We start from the raw sequence: 17,229 nt of genomic DNA on the forward strand, positions 1-17,229 counted from the left end.
GTTTTCTCTATGCACACAGTAGTCTGTTGAACATGGCAAGCTATTCAGGCCGGTGGAACAAGATTCCCAGGAACATTCTCAAGGTGGTAAAACCAATGGTGAGGAGACTTGAACAGTTCAGCGGGGTATAAATACTCTAGGGCTAGCAAGGCTTACGGTAGGAGCCCTCGCTGGAGTACCTTTCCGGATGGATCGCAGTGATTGCAGGTCTCGAGGATCTCGCTTGGGGGTGGCCATATGAGGATATGGAGTTAGGCGGGCTGGGGTGCGTGGCAATGTGGTCTCCGCTTGTTGTACCGGGGGGGCCAGGTGGAGAGACTCAAGGAGACGTTGCAAAGCTTCCGGAGAAGAACATGTGTATTGCTGACCATTATAGGTAAACTGTAGAGCAAACGGAAACCGCCACATATATTTAACTTGGTGGTGCATAAGGATTTGTAGTTGCAGCTTCATGGTTCGGCGCTTCGCAATTGTAAGGGGAGCCAGATCAATAAATAGTTGGTATGTGTGGCCGTGAAAAGTGAGAGTATCCTCTTTGTTACGGGCAGCTGAGAGAAGTTGCCCTTTCGTTCTAAAGAAGTGGAGCTTTCCAATGATGTCTCGCAGTGGGCCATCAGGCTGTCGGCGTGTCAGGGCCCTGTGGATCCTATCGAACTCCAGGCATTCGATCGGGATCGATGGGGAGAGCTCTTGGAATAGGGCCGTGGTAAAAGACTGCAGGTCTATCCCCGATTCCGGGATTCCGCGGAGGCGCAAATTAGAACTCCTGGAGCGATTTTCGGCGTCCTCGAGCCGCGAGAGTAGCATAGAGTTCTCCTCATGGAGGGCGGATTTCTCTTGGGCATGTTCCCTGAGTGTGAGCTCCATGTCGTCAGCGCTAGTTTCGAGGTCAGCCGTGCGCTGCCCCAGTTCACGAATTTCGTGGGTCAGTTTGTTGGTGATTTAGTCTGAAGTTGCTTTCAGGGCCTTATTAAGCATTTTCTCCATGTGGGAGAGGAAGTCTGTTTGCGGCATACCTGAGTATGGTAGCGCTGAGAAGTCCTCTAAACTAGGTCCACACTCTTCCTCATCATCGCTGTGCGGGTCTGCTATGCCTGAGGGGGAGCTGAGACGTTGTGAAGCCGCCTGTGCTTTCGCCGCCATCTTGGAGGAGGCCCACGCGAGCGCCTCTTTGATAGGCTTCAGTTTTGATTTTCCGCGGTGGCCCGTTAAAACCTTCCCGGGGAGTGCTCGACTGTGTCTGTAAGCTGTACCGGCGTTGAGGATTCTGAACTCGCTGTAGATAGCTTATACAGTCCTGGAACCGCTGCGGGGAATGCGGAGCGCTAGTGAAAGGCATCCGACATGTCGAGCTGGGCGCATGCGCCCCACGGTAGGCTTTTTTAAAATATGTTGTTGGCATCAACGGCCTATTTTATTTTTCTGCTTGTTTGCCGAGGTGACCATCTTGGCGTTTGTCAAAAGGGGTTGAGAAAGATCCCCTACAGCCACATCTCGTCTGATCTCGGATGCTAAGCATGGTCGGACCTGGTTATTACCTGGATGGAAGACTGCCTGGGAATACCAGGTGTGGTAGGCTTTTTTTTTATATGTTGTTGGCGTCGATGACCTGTTTTATTTTTCTGCTTGTTTGCCGAGGTGACCATCTTGGCGTTTGTCAAGAGGGTTGAGAGTGGCCAGTAAGATGGCTTACGGCGACATCACCCTGAATGCTCCCGATCTCGTCTGATCTCGGATGATAAGCAGGGTTTGGACCTGGTTAGTACCTGGATGGGAGACCGCCTGGGAATACCAGGTGCCGTAGGCTTTTTTTTAATATGTCTTTGACGTCGACGACCTGTTTTATTTTGCTGCTTGTTTGCCAAGGTGACCATCTTGGTGTTTGTCAAGAGGGTTGAGAGTGACCAGCAAGATGGCCTACAGCTACATCACCCTGAATGCGCCTGATCTCGTCTGATCGCATATACTAAGCAGGGATGGGCCTGGTTAGTACCTGGATGGGAGACTGCCGGAGAATACCAGGTGCCGTGGGCTTTTTTTTATATGTTGTTGGCATCGATGTCCTGTTTTATTTTACTGCTTGTTTGCCGAGGTGACCATCTTGGCTTTTGTCAAGAGGGTTGAGAGTGGCCAACAAGATCACCTACAGCCCCATCACCTGGAATATGCCTGATCTCATCTGATCTCGGATGCTAAGCAAGGTCGGGCCTGGTTAGTACCTTGATGGGATACCGCTTGGGAATACCAGGTCCTGTAGGCTTTTTTTTTAATATGTTGTTGGCGTCAATGACCTGTTTTTATTTTTCTGCTTGTTTGCCAAGAGGACCATCTTGGCATTTGTCAAGAGGGTTGAGAGTGGCCAGCAACATTGCCTACGGCCACATCACCCTGAATGCACCCGATCTTGTCTGATCTTGAATGCTAAGCATGGTCAGGCCTGGTTAGTACCTGGATGGGAGACCGCCTGGGAATACCAGGTGCCGTGGCTTTTATTTAATATGTTGTTGGCATCGATGACCTGTTTAATTTTTCTGCTTGTTTGCCGAGGTGACCATCTTGGCGTTTGTCAAGAGGGTTGAGAGTGGCCACCCTGAATGAGCCCGATACCATTTGATCTCAGATGCTAAGCATGGTCGGCTTGGTTAGTACCTGGATGGGAGACCGCCAGGGAATACCAGGTGCCGTAGGTTCTTTTTTAATATGTTGTTGGCGTCGATGACATGTTTTGTTTTTCTGCTTGTTTGCCGAGGTGACCATCTTGGCATTTGTCAAGAGGATTGAGGGTGGCCAGCAAGTTTGCCTATGGCCACATCACCCTGAATGCGCCTGATCTCGGATGTTAAGCAGGGTCAGGCCTGGTCAGTACCTTTATGGGAGACCGCCTGGGAATACCAGGTGCCGTAGGCTTTTTTTAATATGTTGTTGGCATCGACGACCTGTTTTATTTTTCTGCTTGTTTGCCGAGGTGACCATCTTGGCGTTTGTCAAGAGGGTTGAGAGTGGCCATCAAGATCGCCTTTGGCCACATCACCCTGAATGCGCTGATCTCATCTGATCTCGATTGTTAAGCAGGGTCGGGACTGGTTAGTACCCGTATGGGAGACCGCCTGGGAATACCAGGTGCCGTAGGCTTTTTTTTAATATGATTTTGGCGTCGACGACCTGTTTTATTTTTCTGCTTGTTTGCCTAGGTGACCATCTTGGCATTTGTCAAGAGGGTTTGGCCAGCAAGTTCGCCTATGGCCACATCACCCTGAATGCGCCCGATCTCGTCTGATCTGGGATGCTAACCAGGGTCAGGCCTTGTTAGTACCTGAATGGGTGACCGCCTGGGAATACCAGGTGCCGTAGGCTTTTTTTTTATATATTGTTGACGTTGACAACCTGTTTTATTTTTCTGCTTGTTTGCCGAGGTGGCCATCTTGGCGTTGGTCAAGAGGGTTGAGAGTGGCCAGCAAGAATGCCTATGGCCAGATCACCCTGAATGCACCCGATCTTGTCTGATCTTGAATGCTAAGCAGGATCAGGCCTGGTTAGTAGGGATGGCCGAACGGTTCGCCCGGTGGTCGGTTCGCGGCGAATTTCGGCTGTTCGCGGTCCGCCCAATCGGCGGACTATTGCCACTGTTCGCCCGGCGGACTTACATGTTTACTGTGTAAAAGAACTTTGACCTATGATGACACATCCATCATGTGGTACAGGACAGCCAATTGAGACATTACAGCACATGGACACTTGTAAATAGACCCGATCCGGTGGCCATTTTACATTCTTTCGTATGTCACTGTAGGGAGAGGTTGCTGTGTGGAGCAGGGAGAGACTGCAGTGACCCAAATCGCTAGCTATTAGGTCCACAAAAGTTCTTTTAAGGACTGGTATGGTATAGGTGTAGTTCAGGATATAGGTTTGAGGCACTGTTATTCAAGTCATTGTTGCAGCAGCCTGTCTTTTGTCAGTGCAGAGAGGGACAGGACGCTGTGTGCAGCAGGGACAGTCAGTTTAATCACTAGCTGTTACTATTAGGTCCACAAAAGTCCTTTTCAGGACTGGTATGATAAAGTAGTACAGGATATAGTTTTGAGTGCTATTCAAGTTATTGTTGCAGCAGCCTGTGTTTTGTCAGTTTAAATAGGGACAGACAGGAAGCTGTGTGTGGCAGTGAGGGACAGTCAGTTTAATCAGTAGCTGTTACTATTAGGTCCTCAAAGGTTCTTTTCAGGACTGGTATGGTAATAGGGTTGTACACGTATAATATCCTTTCTTCCAAATATAGAAAGAATATTATACTTGATTGCTGCCCTTCTGCTGCAGTAGTCCTTTATCAGTATAGGGACTGAGGTACAGTCTGCTAATCACAACCTAGTAGTTGCACAAAGGTCCTTCTAAGGACTGGTAAGGTATAGCGTACTAGAGTATATAGGGTTGAGTGAGGTACAGTCTTCTAATCCTTAAGGACTGGTATAGGTCCACAATATATAGGGTTGAGGTGCACTACTGCTAACTGCTGCCCAATCCTGTAGCAGTCCTTTATCAGTATAGGGAGTGAGGTACAGTCTGCTAATCACAACCTACTAGTTGCACAAAGGTCCTTCTAAGGACTGGTAAGGTATAGCGTACTAGAGTATATAGGGTTGAGTGAGGTACAGTCTGCTAATCCTTAAGGACTGGTATAGGTCCACAATATATAGGGTTGAGGTGCACTACTACTGACTGCTGCCCAATTCTGCAGCAGTCTTTTATCAGTATAGGGACTGAGATACAGTCTGCTAATCACAACCTACTAGTTGCACAAAGGTCCTTCTAAGGACTGGTAAGGTATAGCGTATGTGAAGTTTGGGGATACTAGCTCTGCGGGATTACGTGCATAAACCGTTATCAGGTGAAACCAAAAGATATTTATTTATAATTAAATCAAAAATAAAGCTTTTCTTCAGCATATAAAAAACCATAAATTAAAGTACGCTTATCTTCAGCACAAAATAATACAAAAAGAAAAGCACCTACAGTTCTGTAGACCAAAAAGTTTCTTTAGAGTCCTTGCAGAGATCTTTTTGCAGCCTCCAAACCAGCAAACAGCAAATACAACAGCACATCCAGACAGCTCCTCAGACAGGTGTTCATCTCCTTCTCCTCCTCACCACCACCTCTCTACTACTTCCTGTCTTATAGGCTGTCTGTCTTCCTGGAGGCCGTTAACCCTCTGTGGTCAGGGAGGGAGGCTCTTTCCCACCCAAATGTCACTTTGGAGCATCCCAAATTTCGGGGTCCCAACTATCTCTCTTAAAATATAGAGAGGACCGTGAATCAGTCTTCTCCCGAAAACTATCCCCGGAACTTGTCACCCATTTTTGGGTGACCCCCTGAGGCCTACCATGATTCCCTTAAAGGGACCACATCCCAAATATAGGCGCCACATAGTACCCGTCCAGGACCCAGCCTTGGCGTTCTGTACACGTACTAGAGTATATAGGGTTGAGTGAGGTAGAGTCTGCTAATCCTTAAGGACTGGTATAGGTCCACAATATGTAGGGTTGAGGTGCACTACTGCTCACTTCTGCCCAATTCTGCAGCAGTCCTTTATCAGTATAGGGACTGAGGTACAGTCTGCTAATCACAACCTACTAGTTGCACAAAGGTCCTTCTAAGGACTGGTAAGGTATAGCGTACTAGAGTATATAGGGTTGAGTGAGGTACAGTCTGCTAATCCTTAACCACTTAACGACCGCCGCATGCCATTGTACGTCATCACAATGGCATGTACAGGCACAAGCACGTACATGTACGTGCTTGCCTTCCAGCGGGTGGGGGGTCCGATCGGACCCCCTCCCGCTGGATGCGGCGGTCCGTTTCGCTTCAGGAGCGATCCGGGATGAGGGGATGGCCGTTGGTTTCTGGCCATCCCCTCTCGATCGCTCCTGGCGAATGAGAAGCTTCCTCCCACTGTGTATTGTATACACAGGCAGGGAGGAAGTGATGTCATTCTCCTCGGGGCGGTCTTTTTGACCGGACTATGAGGAGAAGACTAAAAGTAAGTGCACCAAACACTACACTGACACTAACTAACACACAGGCACACAAACCCCCCCCCCATCACCCCCTTGATCGCCCCCCGATCCCCCCGCCTCCCCCCCCCAGTCACAGTGTCACTGATTGTAGTGATCATTTATTTACTGATCACTGCATTCAGTGTCAGTTGTAAAAGTAAAAAGTGTCAGGGCAGTTAGTGTTAGGTCCAGGGTAGCCCCCTACCACCCCCAATAAAGATTTAACCCCCCGATTGCCCTTAGAGTTAACCCTTTCATCCCCTTTTGCCAGTGTCACTAAGCAATCGTTTTTCTGATCGCTGCATTAGTGTCACTGGTGCCGCTAAGTAGCTAGTTATTTTTTTAGGTTCACCGCCAGGTTTTTATAGCGCTAGGTACCCCGATATACTACCCAATAATGGTTTTAACCCCCTGATTGCCCCTAGTTAACCCTTTCACCCCCTTTTGCCAGTGTCACTAAGCGATCATTTTTCTGATCGCTGCATTAGTGTCGCTAGGTAGCTAGTTATTTTTTTAGGTTCACCGCCAGGTTTTTATAGCGCTAGGTACCCCGACATACTACCCAATAATGGTTTTAACCCCCTGATTGCCCCTAGTTAACCCTTTCACTCCCTTTTGCCAGTGTCACTAAGTGATCATTTTTCTGATCGCTGCATTCGTGTCACTAGTGTCGCTAGGTAGCTAGTTATTTTTTTAGGTTCACTGCCAGGTTTTTATAGTGCTAGGTACCCCCATATACTACCCAATAATGGTTTTAACCCCCTCATTGCCCCTAGTTAACCCTTTCACCAGCGATCACCGCATAAGTGTCACTGGTGACGCTGGTTAGCCAGTTAGTTATTTAGGTTCCCCGTCAGGTTTTTATATAGCGCCAGGGACCCCCATATACTACCTAATAAAAATTTGAACCCCCTGATTGCCCCTAGTTAACCCTTTCACCAGTGATCACCGTATAAGTGTTACGGGTGACTCTGGTTAGTTAGTTTGCTTTTTATAGCATCAGGGCACCCACCATTTATTACCCAATAAAGGTTTAACCCCCTGATCACCCGGCGGTGATATCAATTAGGTTTTAGGGTCAGGGTCTGAGTCGCCCCAGACAGCGCTAGGCTAGTGCCAGTACTGCTAACACCCACGCGCAAAGCATACACCTCCCGTAGTGGTATAGAATCTGAACAGATCAATATCTGATCTGATCAGATCTATACTAGCATCCCAGGCAGTTTAGGGTTCCAAAAAAACGCATTGTTAGCGGGACCAGCCCAGATACCTGCTAGCACCTGCGTTTTGCCCCTCCACCCAGCCCACCCAAGTGCAGTATCGATCGATCACTGTCACTTACAAAACACTAAACACATAACTGCAGCGTTCGCAGAGTCAGGCCTGATCCCTGCGATCGCTAACAGTTTTTTTGGTAGCGTTTTATATTTAAATCCAGAAGGCGGTGCTTGGTTTTCGGGGCCCCGTACATGGCTAGGCTCCCAAAAAGTCCCCCACATGTGGTATCCCCGTACTTGGGAGAAGCTGCAGAATTTATTTTGGGGTGTAATTTGACTTATGCCCATAGCATGTGTGAGCAATATATCATTTAGTGACAACTTTGGGCAAAAAAAAAAAAAAAATTGTAATATTCCTGCAACTTGTGGCAAAATATAAAATATTTCATGGACTCAACATGCCTCTCAGTAAATAGCTTGGGGTGTCTACCTTCCAAAATGGGGTCATTTGGGGGGGTTTTGTGTTATTTTGGCATTTTATGGCCTTCGAAACTGTGATAGGTAGTGAGGAGTGAAATCAAAAGTTGAAAAACCCTGAAGGCAGTGATTGGTTTTCGGGTGCCGTACGCAGCTAGACTCCCAAAAAGTCCCACATATGTGGTATCCCCGTACTCAGGAGAAGCAGCAGAATATATTTTGGGGTGCAATTCCACATATAACTATGGCATGTGTGAGCAATATATCATTTAGTGACAACTTTTTGTAAACTTTTTTATTTTTTTGTGTCATTATTCAATCATTTGGGACAAAAAAAAATAATATTCAGTGGGCTCAACATGCCCCTCAGCAATTTCCTTGGGGTGTCTACTTTCCAAAATGGGGTCATTTGGGGGGGTTTGTACTGCCCTGCCATTTTAGCACCTCAAGAAATGAAATAGACAGTCATAAATTAAAAGCTGTGTAAATTCCAGAAAATGCACTCTAGTTTGTAGACCCTATAACTTTTGCGCAAACCAATAAATATACGCTTATTGAAATTTTTTTTACTAAAGACATGTGGCTGAATAAATTTTGCCCTAAATGTATGACTAAAATTTAGTTTATTTGATTTTTCTTATAACAAAAAGTAGAAAATATATTTTTTTCTCAAAATTTTCGGTCTTTTTCCATTTATATCGCAAAAAATAAAAATCGCAGAGGCAATCAAATACCATCAAAAGAAAGCTCTATTTGTGGGAAGAAAAGGACGCAAATTGCGTTTGGGTACAACATTGCATGACTGCGCAATTACCAGTTAAAGCAGTGCAGTGCAAAATTGTAAAAAGACCTCTGGTCCTTAGGCTGAAAATTGGTCCGGGGCTAAAGTGGTTAAGGACTGGTATAGGGCCACAATATATAGGGTTGAGGTGCACTACTGCTGACTGCTGCCCTATTCTGCAGCAGTCCTTTATCAGTATAGGGACTGATGTACAGTCTGCTAAATCACAACCTACTAGTTCCACAAAGGTCCTTCTAAGGACTGGTAAGGTATAGTGTACTACAGTATATAGGGTTGAGTGAGGTACAGTCTGCTAATCACAACCTAGTAGTTGCACAAAGGTCCTTCTAAGGACTGGTAAGGTATAGCGTACTAGAGTATATAGGGTTGAGTGAGGTAGAGTCTGCTAATCCTTAAGGACTGGTATAGGTCCACAATATGTAGGGTTGAGGTGCACTACTGCTGACTGCTGCCCTATTCTGCAGCAGTCCTTTATCAGTATAGGGACTGAGGTACAGTCTGCTAATCACAACCTACTAGTTGCACAAAGGTCCTTCTAAGGACTGGTAAGGTATAGCGCACTAGAGTATATAGGGTGGAGTGAGGTACAGTCTGCTAATCACAACCTACTAGTTCCACAAAGGTCCTTAAGGACTGGTATAGGTGTACTATTTGGTGTGCAGTATATAGTTGTGTAATACACGTATAAAATACTTGCACATATAGAAAGCATAGTATAGTGCGTTTCCACTGTCCAGCATTGTGACTGCTGAGCGGTTCTGCAGCGATACTACAAAGAGTGACAAACGCAATCCAAAAAAAAGTATTGTAACTGGTGTGATAGACCAGTGGCCCCCAAAATCAATCGATTGAAGCGGGGTGTTATATACCTTCTTCCACATACATACTGCACTTCTGTAGAGAGTTTTGTCACAGGGTCATTTAAAAAATGACAGGCAGAGGAAGAGGCAGGCCCTTCCGCAGGGGTGGTAGGGGTAGGGCAGGAGAAACATGCTTGAGCCAAAGTGGGAAATTGCAGAAGGTGCGTGCGATTACGTCAAAGGAAGCACCAGAATTGGTTGAGTGGCTCACTCAGCCTTACTCTTCTGCACCCTTTGCTGTGCATATTATGAGGGGCTCCCACCATCCCTGTGCTATGCTCATTATGAGGGTCTCCCACCATACCTGTGCTATGGTGACTTCCTCCTGGGGCTGCTTATTATGAGGGGCTCCCACCATCCCTGTGCTATGCTGACTTACTCCTGGGGCTTTACCTCTGCTGTGCATATTATGAGGGGCTCCCACCATCCCTGTGCTATGCTCATTATGAGGGGCTCCCACCATCCCTGTGCTATGCTCATTATGAGGGGCTCCCACCATCCCTGTGCTATGCTGACTTCCTCCTGGGGCTGCTTATTATGAGGGGCTCCCACCATCCCTGTGCTGTGCTGACTTCCTCCTGGGGCTGTACCTCTGCTGTCCATAGTATGAGGGGCTCCCACTATCCCTGTGCTATGCTCATTATGAGGGGCTCCCACCATCCCTGTGCTATTCTGACTTCCTCCTGGGGCTGCTTATTATGAGGGGCTCCCACCATCCCTGTGCTGTGCTGACTTCCTCCTGGGGCTGCTTATTATGAGGGGCTCCCACCATCCCTGTGCTATGCTGACTTCCTCCTGGGGCTGCTTATTATGAGGGGCTCCCACCATCCCTGTGCTATGCTGACATCCTCCTTGGGCTGCTTATTATGAGGGGCTTCCACCATCCCTGTGCTGTGCTGACTTCCTCCTGGGGCTGTACCTCTGCTGTGCATATTATGAGGGGCTCACACCATCCCTGTGCTATGCTCATTATGAGGGGCTCCCACCATCCCTGTGCTATGCTGACTTCCTCCTGGGGCTGCTTACGGTGCAGGTGTCAGTGCTGTATATCACGGTGCTGGTGTTAGTGCTTTATGTCATGCTGCTGATGTCAGTGCTCTCTATCACGGTGCTGGTGTCAGATCACTCTATCACGGTGCAGGTGTCAGTGCTGTATATCATGGTGCTGGTGTCAGTGCTTTATGTCACCCTGCTGATGTCAGTGCTCTCTATCACGGTGCTGGTGTCAGATCACTCTATCACGGTGCAGGTGTCAGTGCTCTATATCACGGTGCTGATGTCAGTGTTTTATGTCACGGTGCTGATGTCAGTGCTCTCTATCACGGTGCTGGTGTCAGATCACTCTATCACGGTGCAGGTGTCAGTGCTCTATATCACGGCGCTGGTGATCATCTCCTGCACCCTCTTCTTTGCCTACCCTGACCTTCCCTCTCCTCCATTGCCTTCATGCGCTCCTGAGTCCTGCATTGTCAGAATTTCACATATAAAAAAAGAATGCTTGTAGCTGTCGATCCCAGATTCACCTCATACATGTATTATGTCATTGGCCATGTGGTGGGACTATGTGTGCACAGCTAGTAATTATTTTGTGGCTGCAAATTAGACCTGTAGGTTTGTAAAGTTTGCCTCCCATTGAAGTCAATGGGGCCCGCCGCTAACGTTACGGTTCGCGAACTATCGGCCGCGTTCGCGAAACGTCCCGTCGGAAGTTCATCCATCACTAGATAATGGACGTTGTATACTGCGTTGAAGGTACACAGAGAACACCCACTAACTCCTGCAGACGCCAACACACTACACAAAGCCGCCACGCTGGCAGCCTTATATAGTGTGGGGCATGTACTACACAGCCTGAGCTATGATTGGCCACAGGCAATAATGGCTGTCCTCGTTGCCGGCACTGTGATTGGCCAAGCATGCGGGGTCACAGTGCATAAATTAAAACAAAAAAGTGTAGCGCTTAGGTGGCAACAAACCACATGAACCAGTAAGGCACTAATTCAAGCAAAGAAAATTACATACACTTCAAAAAAAGAAAATATGTGTAAATTCTGTTGTATATCAAGAGATCTTACTCCCAGGTGGAAGAGTGCATGAACCTCATGCACACAAAAGGTTAAAGTAAATAAAATTAATTTAACATATACAGTCCATCAAGTGAACATCTAACAGTCCTTGAAATGTGTAATATCAATCACAATTCCAAACTTGAGGTGACGTGAAAAAAGGTGAAATTCAACTTCTGGTGTGTAGAATAATACCACCACCACCGTGATAAAGAAGGGGAGAGGAGGCTTACCAAATGACGTGGACTCAGAGGAAGGCTTACACCTCTCGAGTCATATGGGCCTGTAGGTTAGCAAACCAGATAATCATACATCTAGTATGTAATCTCCCGCAAGTTTTCAGGTCATGAAATCATCCGTAGCGATCCTTCTATAGTGCTCATCCAACGAAAATAGGGGGCTCATGTATCAAAGACCATGGAAGTAGAAAACTAGCATAGCGTGATACCGTTTTAACATCCAATTTATTACAAAATAATAATAAAATTACACTCACATTTGGTTCAATCGTAATAACATAGTCAGAAAGTAGCGATGTCTGTAAGGGGGTCCACCCAACGCGTTTCAACTAAACAGTCACCCTATAAGCGATGCTGTTTGGGGGGTCCACACCCCAGAGGACGACTGTTTAGTTGAAACGTGTAAAAAAAAGACCCCAGAGGACGATTGTTTAGTTTAAACGCGTCGGGTGGACCCCCTTACAGACATCGCTACTTTTTGACTATGTTATTACGATTGAACCAAATGTGAGTGTAATTTTTTTTTTTTTTTTTATAAATTGGATGGTAAAATGGTATCACGCTATGCTAGTTTTCTACTTCCATGGTCTTTGATACCTGAGCCCCCTATTTTCGTGGGATGAGCACTATAGAAGGATCGCTACGGATGATTTCATGACCTGAAGACTTGCGGGAGATTACATACTAGATGTATGATTATCTGGTTTGCTAACCTACAGGCCCATATGACTCGAGAGGCGTAAGCCTTCCTCTGAGTCCACGTCATTTGGTAAGCCTCCTCTCCCCTTCTTTATCACGGTGGTGGTGGTATTATTCTACACATCAGAAGTTGAATTTCACCTTTTTTCACGTCACCTCAAGTTTGGAATTGTGATTGATATTACACATTTCAAGGACTGTTAGATGTTCACTTGATGGACTGTATATGTTAAATACATTTTATTTACTTTACCCTTTTCTGTGCATGAGGTTCATGCACTCTTCCACCTGGGAGTAAGATTTCTTGATATACAACAGAATTTATACATATTTTCCTTTTTTCAAGTGTATGTCATTTTCTTTGCTTGAATTAGTGCCTTACTGGTTCATGTGGTTTGTTGCCACCTAAGCGCTACACTTTTTTGTTTTAATTTTTGTATGTTACTGTGTAGTCTTCAGTAGTGTTGGCAGCTGGGTACAACACATTTTTTCACAGCGCAGTATTTTTTTACACCTTTATTCCTTGGGGTCACAGTGCATGCTTGGCCAATCATAAGCCAGCAATTCACTGTGATGGCGCAGTGCATTGTGGGCCGTGAGCACCACACGAATTTTGCGCGAACGGCCCACAGAGTTCTGGCTTCGCCGAACGGGCGAACAGCCGGTGTTCGAGTCGAACACGTGTTCGTCTCAAACACCAAGCTCATACCTAATGTACATATGTTGACATTGACAGATCTTTCTAGCTACAGGGACCTGTAGTCAGGATGTACACATTATGTATATGGGTTCTGTTTGTGAAAGAAAATATATCAATCATCTTTTTTTGATACCACATATTTTTTTGTACAAAGCCCTTTTCCAGTGTATTCCCTTTTTTCCCCTTCACATTTTTGCTTATGGGATGCCCTTGCTCCTGGATGCAGGACCAATTTTTGTTTTTCTAGACGATGGGGACACGGCTGCTTTTAAGAGGGAGGTAAGTATAGCACCCTCTAGTGTGAGAGTAGAAAAAAAAGCATATTTCTGGCCAGGAATAACCTGAATCACTAAATTGGGTCTGGGTTACTAGAGGCCAAGGCTGGTGCCTCCCCATGGTGTCTAGAAGGTTGAAGAATCTTCTAGAACTAGAAGGTAGGGGTTAGGAAGGGCTGACATGAATGTTTATGGGGTCCCCAGAAGTGGGTTGGCAAAGGACTGAGACAGCCCCATAAATAGACATGGACCATACCAGCAGGGGAGTTGGGTGGAAGATGGAGAAGCAGTGCTGAGGAGAGGCTGTTGGTGGCCCTTGAGGAAACCCCTGCCGGGAAGGGGTGGTGGATCAGGCCAGGGTCTCAGGAAAGCTGGCTTTGAAGGATCCTGACTCAGAAGGCAGTGAAAGAATCCATGCCGGAGAGACAAAGGGAAGGAGCAAGGAGAGACAGTGAGTAGATCAGCGTGGTGCAGGGACCATGGTGAACATTGGCACCCCAGATGTTTTGGAACTACATTTCCCATGATGCTCATGCACTCTGCAGTGTAGTTGAGCATCATGGGAAATGTAGTTCCAAAAATCTGGGGTGCCAAGGTTTCCCTTGTTTCCCAAGGTGACCATCTTGGCGTTTGTCAAGAGGGCTGAGGCTGCCCAAAAAGATTGCCTATGGGCACATGCCCCTGAAAGCGCCTCATCTCAAAGGCTAGGCAGGGTCGGACCTGGTTATTACCTGAGTGGGAGACCGCCTGGGAATACCCAGTGCCACAGGCTTCTTCTTTCTTTTTTTTGGCGTTGACTTGTTTTTTTCTCTTGTTTCTCAAGGTGACTATCTTGGCTTTTGTCAAGAGGGTTGAGGGTGCCCAAAGAGATTGCCTATGGCCACATAACCCTGAAAGCAACCAATCTCGTCTGATCTCCGAGCCTAAGCAAAGTCGGGTCTGGTTAGTACCTGGATGGGACGCCGTAGGCTTTTTTATTTTATTTTTTGGGCATTGACCTGTTTTTTTTCCTTTTTTCCAAAGGTGACCATCTTGGCGTTTGTCAAGAGGGTTGCCAAAGTGATTGCCTATTTCCACATCACCCTGAAAGCGTCTAATCTCGGAGGCTAAGCAGGGTCGGTCTGTTTACTACCTGAATGGGAGACTGCCTGGGAATACCAGGTGCCATAGGTTTCCCAAGGTGACCATCTTGGAGTTTATCAAGAGGGTTGAGGATGGCCAAAAAGATTGCCTATGGCCACATCACCCTGAAAGCGCCCGATCTCAGAGGCTAAGTAGGGTCGGGCCTCGTTAGCACCTGGATGGGAGAACGCCTAGGAATACCAAGTGCCATAGGCTTCTATTTTTTTTTTTGGCGTTGACTTGTTTTTTTCCCTTGTATCCCAAGGTGACCATCTTGGCATTTGTCAAGAGGGTTGAGGGTGCCCAAAGAGATTGCCTACAGCCACATTCCCTTGAAAGCGCCCGATGTCATCTGATCTTGGAGACTAAGCAGGGTCGGACCTGCTTAGTACCTGGATGGGAGACTGCCTGGGAATACCCAGTGCTACAGGCTTCTTTTTTTTCCCTTTTTTTTGGCGTTGACTTGTTTTTTCCCTTATTTCCCAAGGTGACCATCTTGGCATTTGTCAAGAGGGTTGAGCGCAAAGAGATTGCCTACAGCCACATCACCCTGAAAGCGACAAATCTCGTCTTATCTCGGAGGCTAAGCAGCGTCGGGCCTGATTCATACCTAGATGGGAGACCGCCTGGGATTACCAGGTGCCGTAAATTTTTTTTTTTTTGGCGTTGACTTTTTTCCCCCTTGTTTCCCAAAGTGATGATATTGGTGTTTGTCAAGAGAGTTGAGGGTGGCCACATCATCCTGAAAGCGCCCCAACTCGTTGCATCTCTGAGACTAAGCAGGGGCGGGACTGATTAGTACGTAGAAGGGAGACCGCCTGGGAATACCAGGTGCTGTAGGTTTCTTTTTTTTTCTTTTTGGCGTTGACTTGTTTTTTTCTCTTTTTACCCATGGAGACCATTTTGGCATTTTTCAAGAGGGTTGAAGGTGCCCAAAGAGATTGCCTACGGCCACATCACCCTGAAAGCGCACCATGTCATCTGATCTCAGAGACTAAGCAGTGGCGGGTCTGGTTAGTACTTGGATGGGAGACCGCCGGGGAATACCAGGTGCTCTAGGCGTCTTTTTTTTTTTTTTTTGCCATTGACTTGTTTTTTTGTTTTCCATGGTGACAATCTTGGCGTTTGTGAAGAGGGTTGAGGGTGCCCAAAGAGATTGTCTATGGACTCATCACCCTGAAAGCGTCTGATCTCAGAGGCTAAGCAGGTTCAGGCCTTGTTAGTACCTGGATGGCAGACCGCCTGGGAATACCAGGTGCCATAGGCTTCTTTTTTTTTGGCGTTGGCTTGTTTTTTTCCCTTGTTTCTCAAGGTGACCATCTTGGCGTTTGTCAAAGAGGGTTGAGGATGCCCAAGAGATTGCTTATGGGCCATATCACCATGAAAGCGCCCAATCTCATCTGATCTCGGAGGCTAAGCAGGGTCGGGCCTAGTGACCATCTTTGCTTTTGTCAAGAGGGATGAGGGTGCCCAAAGAGATTGTAGGGTCGGGCCTGGTAAGTACCTGGATGGGAGACCGCCTGGGAATACAAGGTGCTGTAGGTTTCCTTTTTTTTATTAATTTTTTTGGAGCGTTGACTTATTTTTTCCCTTGTTTCCCAAGGTGAATCTTGGTGTTTGTCAAGGGGGTTGAGGATGTCCAAAAAGATTGGCTACAGCCACATCACCTTGAAAGAGCCCCATCTTGTCTCATCTCGGGGGCTAAGCAGGGGCTGAGCCTGGTTAATACCTGGATGGCAGACCGCCTGGGAATACCAGGCCCCTGGGCTTCTTTTCTTTCTTGCATTTACTTGTTTTTTTCCCTTGTTTCCCAAGGTGACTATCTTGGCATTTGTCAAGATGGTTCAGGGCGTCCAAAGAAATTGCCTATGGCCACATCACCCTGAAAGCGACCAATCTCGTCTAATCTCGGAGGCTAAGCAGGGTCAGGCCTGGATAGTACCTGGATGGGAGACTGCCTGGGAATACCAGTTGGCATAGGCTTCTTTTTTTCTTTTTTTTGGCGTTGACTTATTTTCCCTTGTTTACCAAGGTGACCATCTTCGCGTTTTTCAAGAGTGTAAACTCTGAAAGCAACCGATCTCGTCTGATCTCGGAGGCTTTGCAGGGTCAGGCCTGGTTAGAACCTGGGTGGGAGACCCCCTGGGAATACCTAGTGCCGTAGGTTTCTTTTTTTTTTTTTTGGCGTTTGTTTCCCAAGGTGACCATCTTGGTGTTTGTCAAGAGGGTTGAGGGTGCCGAAAGAGATTTCCTACGGCCACATCACCCTGAAAGTGCTCGATCTTGTCTGATCTCGGAGGCTGAGCAGCGTCTGACCTGGTTAGTAACAAATGGGAGATGGGGGGCTCAAGACCACACCCCCTCAGATTTCCCCCCCACTTATCACAAGCCACACCCCTTATTGAATCAACATCATATACCAGGCTGCACATTATACACTGGGCTCTACTAAAGCAGATGAATCATGCCTATCTTGTTTATAACCACATCAGGCACCTTTTCTGCAACCTGTAAATCGCACATATTTGCATCCTGCAACCTGTAAATCACACATATCTGCCTTCTGCAACCTGTAAATCACACATATCTGCATTCTGTAAAATTGCACATAACTGCATTCTGCAACCTGTAAATTGCACATATCAGCATTCTGTAAATTGCACATATCTGCATTCTGCAACCTGTAAATTGCCCATATCTGCATTCTGCAACATGTAAATCACACATA

At 46.9% G+C, this 17,229-nt stretch overlaps 8 pseudogenes; all 8 read left to right on the top strand.

The window, feature by feature from the left end:
* The first annotated feature begins 1,687 nt into the window (after positions 1-1,687).
* On the top strand, positions 1,688-1,807 carry LOC143981331 (5S ribosomal RNA; annotated as a pseudogene).
* A 108-nt stretch (positions 1,808-1,915) lies between these two features.
* LOC143981340 (5S ribosomal RNA) lies at positions 1,916-2,034 on the top strand (annotated as a pseudogene).
* A 107-nt stretch (positions 2,035-2,141) lies between these two features.
* Positions 2,142-2,260, top strand: LOC143981326 (5S ribosomal RNA; annotated as a pseudogene).
* A 110-nt stretch (positions 2,261-2,370) lies between these two features.
* Positions 2,371-2,489, top strand: LOC143981327 (5S ribosomal RNA; annotated as a pseudogene).
* Positions 2,490-2,798: 309 nt separating this feature from the next.
* LOC143981332 (5S ribosomal RNA) lies at positions 2,799-2,907 on the top strand (annotated as a pseudogene).
* Positions 2,908-3,014: 107 nt separating this feature from the next.
* LOC143981328 (5S ribosomal RNA) lies at positions 3,015-3,132 on the top strand (annotated as a pseudogene).
* A 103-nt stretch (positions 3,133-3,235) lies between these two features.
* On the top strand, positions 3,236-3,354 carry LOC143981325 (5S ribosomal RNA; annotated as a pseudogene).
* Positions 3,355-16,365: 13,011 nt separating this feature from the next.
* LOC143981341 (5S ribosomal RNA) lies at positions 16,366-16,484 on the top strand (annotated as a pseudogene).
* The last annotated feature ends 745 nt before the right edge of the window (positions 16,485-17,229 follow it).

Source organism: Lithobates pipiens, unplaced genomic scaffold (assembly GCF_037356315.1).
Source record: "Lithobates pipiens isolate NorthernLeopardFrog02 unplaced genomic scaffold, aLitPip1_a1.2 Scaffold_138, whole genome shotgun sequence".
Taxonomy (NCBI): Eukaryota; Metazoa; Chordata; class Amphibia; order Anura; family Ranidae; genus Lithobates; species Lithobates pipiens.